The following is a 6,000-nucleotide window of genomic DNA, read 5'->3' on the forward strand; positions in this document are numbered from 1 at the left end:
GACGTTGATTTGATAATTAAAATTTGGTCATTTAACAACCAATATTCTATAACACAAATACAACTGTTGAAACAACATGATTTTTGACGACGTTGATTTGACCATTAAAATTTGGTATTTTTATTTTTTTTAATTTTTATTTTTTTGTTATAAAAAAAATACAATCATGTGTGCTTACAGACTGTATCCCTTGCAGACTGTATTGATCTATATTGATATATAATGTAGGAACCACAATATTAATAACAGAAAGAAACAACCCTTTTGTGTGAATGAGTGGGGGAGGGAGGTTTTTTGGGCTGGTGCACTAATTGTAAGTGTATCTTGTGTTTTTTATGTTGATTTAATAAAAAAAAAATTATTGTGCAGCCCGGTACCAATCGATCCACGGACCGGTACCGGTAACCTCCGTTCTACAACACAAATACGCTGTTGAAACAACATGATTTTTGACGACGTTGATTTGACCATTAAAATTTGGTCATTTTCCAACCAATATTCTACAACATAAACACAACGTTGAAACAACATGCTTTTTGACGACGTTTAATCAATGTTGGGTTCTGACGTTGATTTGACCTTTGAAATTCGGTCATTTAACAACCAACATTCTACAACACAAATACAACGTCGAAACAACATGCTTTTTGACGACGTTTAATCAATGTTGGATTGTGACGTTGATTTGACCATTAAAATTTGGTCATTTCACGACCAATATTTTACAATGCAAACACAACGTTGAAACAACATGCTTTTTGACAATGTGTAATCAATGTTGGGTTCTGATGTTGATTTGACCATTGAAATGTGGTCAATTAACAACCAATATTCTACGACGCAAATTCAACGTTGAAACAACATGCTTTTTGACGACATTTAATCAATGTTGCGTTCTGATCTTTTGACCATTGAAATTTGGTCATTTTCCAACAAATATTATACAATATAAACACAACGTTGAAACAACATGTTTTTTGACGACGTTTAATCAATGTTTGGATCTGACGTTGATTTGACCATTGAAATGTAGTAATTTAACAACCAATATTCTACAACACAATTACAATATTGAAACAACAGGCTTTTTGACAACGTTTAATCAATGTTGTGTTGTGACGTTGATTTGACCATTGAAATTTGGTCATTTCTCAACAAACAACGTGGATCCAACGTTAGACATCAACATTGCCTCAATTTACTAATACAACTATTTTGCAACGTTGTGACCCCGAGAGGGACAAGCGGTAGAAAATGGATGGATGTTTCAAAGTCAGATTTAAAGGACATGTACGTATAATCAACGGTGTATCAATGTCTTGGGCCTGCTGGGACAGCAGCAGTAGGAGCAGCCCAAGGTCCTTCTACTGTGTTTTACGAGGGTCACAACCAATGTTATTAGCAGCTAGAGCTAGTGAGTAACTGGCTACTCACTAGTAGTCTAAAGAGCAGTGTAAACAAGGTTGTGTGCCACGACGCCAGAAAAGTAGTTCCTCTTGGTTAGCTCCTACAGTAACAATGATGTATGGCTAATGCGCAGGTCACAACATTTAAATGGAGCATTGTGGGTGGTCCTTGAAGAGCACTAGATGAATCGCTCGTACTTGCTGCCTCTTGCTAGCAGTTTTTCACTATTTTAGTTGTAAATGTTCTATAAACACGTCACAGTTGTAGAGGATGAACAGGAGGAGTTGTACTTTGGAAAGATTGTGATCCTAGCTTTAGACTTTATGTTTGATTTGAACAAAACAGGGGGTGTCGTTCAAGTTTCCGAGCAAAGCCTCTGTGACCTGACCTGGGGTCAAAGGTCACTGTAAGGCTTGTTTATGGCGTCAGTGATGGTCATTGGGAACGCCACGCTGTGGAATGTTTCTCCGATTCATCTCAAAGCAGCTGAGGCGTGAGTCAAGAACAGCGTGTTAAGTACAGTCTTGTACGGTGTGTGTGTGTGTGTGTTCTTGTATTTACACCCTTCTTGAGACATCAACAAGGAAAAATAGCTTCCATATGAGGACCGGTGGACAAGTTAGGACATAAATCATGGTCCCAATACGGAAAACCATTGCATATAATAGAGAATGTCTCATTTGCTCCCTGGTGGTGAAATTGATCAAAATGAGGGTGGTCCCAAAAAGGAGGGATTTTTCAAACTGACTGTGTGTCGGTTTTAAAAGTGCTCCCCCTCTGGTCAACATATGTAATAATAAGTGTGTGTAAGAAATTAAAATGCACCCCCTTTGGCCAAAATTATGTATATAGAGACATACTGTAGTAACTTGAAGTAAATAATGAAGATTAAAAACCAATTATAAACCAAAAAATAAATACATTAAAAAATTAACAAAAAGCTGTCTTTTTCTCACAATGTGTCGACTTTTGTCTTTTAAAATTGGGAACAATTTCTCATTTTCTTTCTGTTTCTGTAAAATTGCAATATTTTCTCGTAAAATTATAACTTTTTCATGTAAATTAGTTACTTTTTAATGCAAAATGGTGACATTTGTCATGTAAAATTTTGACTTTTATCACAATATTGCCATTTTTTTGTTGTTCTTGTAAAATAGGGAACCTTTTTTTAGTAAAATTGTGACTTTTGTCATAATTTTGCCAAGTAAAATTCCGATTATTTTTACAATATTGCCAACTTTTTAAAGTTTTCCTATAAAATTGTGACTCTTTCCATAAAATTGCCAAAATTTTAAGCTTTTTCTTGTAAAATTGCGACGGTTACTGAGTCAAATTCCAACTTTTATCATGATATTGCACAAATGTTCAGTTTTTCTTGTAAAATGTTTACTTGCGTTGAATAAAATTACGACAATTTCACAAGTTTTTCTTGTGAAATTGTGACCTTTTTCTGGTGAAATTCCAACTAATTTTTCACTACAAGCTTTTTTATATTTGTATAGTTTGTATATATTATTAATGTTGTAAATACAAATCTTTATATATCTAGAAAGGCTGGTCTTAAAGACGTAGGCATTTTTCGGAGGTCTCAAGAAGGTAACCAATACAAGAATGTGTGTGTATGCGTGTGTGTGTGTGTGTGTGTGTGTGTGTGTGTTCTTGTATTTCCACCATTCTTGAGACATCAACAAGGAAAAGTACCTTCCATATGAGAACCGTTGGACAAGTTAGGACCAAAATGATGGTCCCAATACTGAAAACCATTGCATCTAATAGAGAATGTCTCATTTGCTCCCTGGTGGTGAAATCTATCAAAATGAGGGTGGTCCCAAAAACGAGGGATTTTTCAAATTGACTGTGTGTCGGTTTTAAAAGTGCTCCCCCTCTGGTCAACATATGTAATAATAAGTGTGTGTAAGAAATTAAAATGCGCCCCCTTTAGCCAAAATTATGTATATAGAGACATACTGTAATAACTTGAAGTAAATAATGAAGATGAAAAACCAATTATAAACCAAAAAATAAATACATAACTAAAAGCAGTCTTTTTCTCACAATGTGTCGACTTTTTTACTATAAAATTGGTAACAATTTCTCATATTCCTTCTGTTTCTGTAACATTGCAATATTTTCTCGTAAAATTATTACTTTTTTATGTAAAATTACTTTTTAATGCAAATGGTGACATTTGTCATGTAAAAGTCTGACTATTATCACAACATTGCCATTTTTTTGTTGTTCTTGTAAAACAGGGAATTTTTTTTAGTAAAATTCCGATTATTATTATACCGTATTTTTCAGACTATAAGTCGCAGTTTTTTTTCATAGTTTGGCCGGGCTCCAGTGCGACTTATATATGTTTTTTTCCCCCTTCTTTATTATGCATTTTGGCTGGTGCAACTTATACTCCGAAAAATACGGTATTATTGCCAAAATTTTCAAGTTTTCTTATACAATTGTGACTTTTGACGAGTAAAATTACGACTCTTTTCATCAAATTTGCCAAAATGTTGTGCTTTTCTTGCAAAAGTGCGACTGTTATTGAGTAAAATTCCAACTTTTATCATAATATTGCACAAATGGTCAGTTTTTCTTGTAATATGTTGAATTACGACTTTTGTTACAGTATAATACTGCCCATGTTTTTGTTGTGAAATTGTGACCTTTTTCTTGTGAAATTCCAACCAATTTTTCACAACAAGCTTTTTTATATTTGTATAGTTTGTATATATTATTCATGTTGTAAATATACATCTTTATATATCTAGAAAGGATGTAGGCATTTTTCAGTGGTCTCAAGAAGGTAACAAATACAAGAATGTTTGTGTGTGTGTGTGTTCTTGTATTTCTACCCTTCTTGAGACATCAACAAGGAAAAGTACCTTCCATATGAGGACCGTTGGACAAGTTAGGACCAAAATCATGGTCCCAATACTGAAAACCATTGCATCTAATAGAGAATGTCTCATTTGCTCCCTGGTGGTGAAATCTATCAAAATGAGGGTGGTCCCAAAAAGGAGGGATTTTTCAAATTGACTGTGTGTCGGTTTTAAAAGTGCTCCCCCTCTGGTCAACGTATGAAATAACAAGTGTGTGTAAGAAATTAAAATGCGCCCCCTTTGGCCAAAATTATATATATAGAGACATACCGTAATAACTTGAAGTAAATAATGAAGATTAAAAACCAATTATAAACCAAAAAATAAATACATTAAAAAATTAACTAAAAGCAGTCTTTTTCTCACAATGTGTCGACTTTTTTATTATAAAATTGGGAACAATTTCTCATATTCCTTCTGTTTCTGTAACATTGCAATATTTTCTCGTAAAATTATTACTTTTTTATGTAAAATTACTTTTTAATGCAAATGGTGACATTTGTCATGTAAAAGTCTGACTATTATCACAACATTGCCATTTTTTTGTTGTTCTTGTAAAACAGGGAATTTTTTTTGAGTAAAATTCCGATTATTATTATACCGTATTTTTCAGACTATAAGTCGCAGTTTTTTTTCATAGTTTGGCCGGGCTCCAGTACGACTTATATTATGTTTTTTTCCTTCTTTATTATGCATTTTCGGCAGGTGCAACTTATACTCCGGTGCGACTTATACTCCGAAAAATACGGTATTTGTCATGTCTGTGTAATCATGTTTTGTTTTAGTCATGTTTTGTTTAGTTATTGGACTCTTTAGTTTCTGGATTTTCACTCCCTTGTCTTGTTTCCATAATTACCCATTAGTTTCACCTGTTCCACGTTTGGACTCATTGTGCACTCTTGTTTGTCACCATAGCAACCCATTAGTTTTCACCTGTCACGTCACGCACCCGTTTCACGTTTTGAGTCACGCACCTGTTTTCGTTAATCATGTCTGTAGTATTTAAGTTCATTGTTTTCAGTTTGTCTTTCTGGTGACATCTCACATTTATGCTCTGTACATTTCTGACACTTGTTTTCATGTCCATCCTTCATGCTGCTACTTTTGTCCAAGCCAAGTAAGTTTTTGTTTATTAATGCTATAGTCTTTTGGTTTCATAGTTTGTTCTCCGCCACTGTGCGCGCTTTTCGTTTGTACTTTTTTTTTTATATATTAAATAAATCATGTATTCACATTCCCGTTTCGCCCGAGCCAACTTTCCGTTGCATTCCGGAAAAGCAAACACCCAGGACCAAGTCATGACAGTATTATTGCCAAAATTTTCAAGTTTTCTTATACAATTGTGACTTTTGACCTGTAAAATTACGACTCTTTTCATCAAATTTGCCAAAATGTTATGGTTTTCTTGCAAAAGTGCGACTGTTATTGAGTAAAATTCCAACTTTTATCATAATATTGCACAAATGGTCAGTTTTTCTTGTAAAATGTTGAATTACGACTTTTGTTACAGTATAATACTGCCCATGTTTTTGTTGTGAAATTGTGACATTTTTCTTGTGAAATTCCAACAAATTTTTCACAACAAGCTTTTTTATATTTGTATAGTTTGTATATTATATTCATGTTGTAAATATACATCTTTATATATCTAGAAAAGGTGGTCCTAAAGACCTGGGCATTTTTCAGAGGTCTCAATAAGCTAAGAAATACAAAA

The sequence above is a fragment of the Nerophis lumbriciformis genome, linkage group LG26 (genome assembly GCF_033978685.3).
Source record: "Nerophis lumbriciformis linkage group LG26, RoL_Nlum_v2.1, whole genome shotgun sequence".
NCBI lineage: Eukaryota > Metazoa > Chordata > Actinopteri > Syngnathiformes > Syngnathidae > Nerophis > Nerophis lumbriciformis.